The following is a 619-nucleotide window of genomic DNA, read 5'->3' as shown; positions in this document are numbered from 1 at the left end:
GAATGCTGTGCATGTCAGGCAATACAGAGACATTAACATCTCCACTTCATTATTCAATATCTTTTAATTGTTTTTTCCAATCATCATAATTATTATCCCAATTATTTTTTAATCAATCTCATTTTGCTTGTAAAAAGACTTTATCCATCATGAAATACTTCTCAGACCAATAAAGTTGAGAACACTATACATGTCATCATCAACAGGTAATAAGCCATATCTGTGTCCCACTAATGTCCTGCCTCTCTCTTTGTTCTCTTGCTATCTTTCTCTCTACTCTTCTCTTTACCCTCCCTGCCCATTCCACAATGTCTTATCCTCGTTAAGTATTTTCACTGCTTTTATGTCCTCCAATATTTCGCTTTCTATCATAGAGTGCAGATAGTCGGTATATATTGAGTGGATACGTACAATATCTTTCTTTCATAGCCTGGCTTGCTTCACTTAGCAATAGATCCTCCATATCTGACCACTTTCTATCAAATGCCAGGGTCTTGTTATTTTTTTATGGCTGAGTAGGATTCCATAGAGTATATATACCACACTTTTCCAATCCATTCATCAGTTTGTGGACATGGTGCCATGTCTTGGCAATTGTGAATAATGCTGCAATAAACAT

Source organism: Tupaia chinensis, unplaced genomic scaffold (genome assembly GCF_000334495.1).
Source record: "Tupaia chinensis unplaced genomic scaffold, TupChi_1.0 Scaffold000688_1, whole genome shotgun sequence".
In the NCBI taxonomy this organism is placed as follows: domain Eukaryota; kingdom Metazoa; phylum Chordata; class Mammalia; order Scandentia; family Tupaiidae; genus Tupaia; species Tupaia belangeri.
This window is presented reverse-complemented; position numbering follows the sequence as displayed.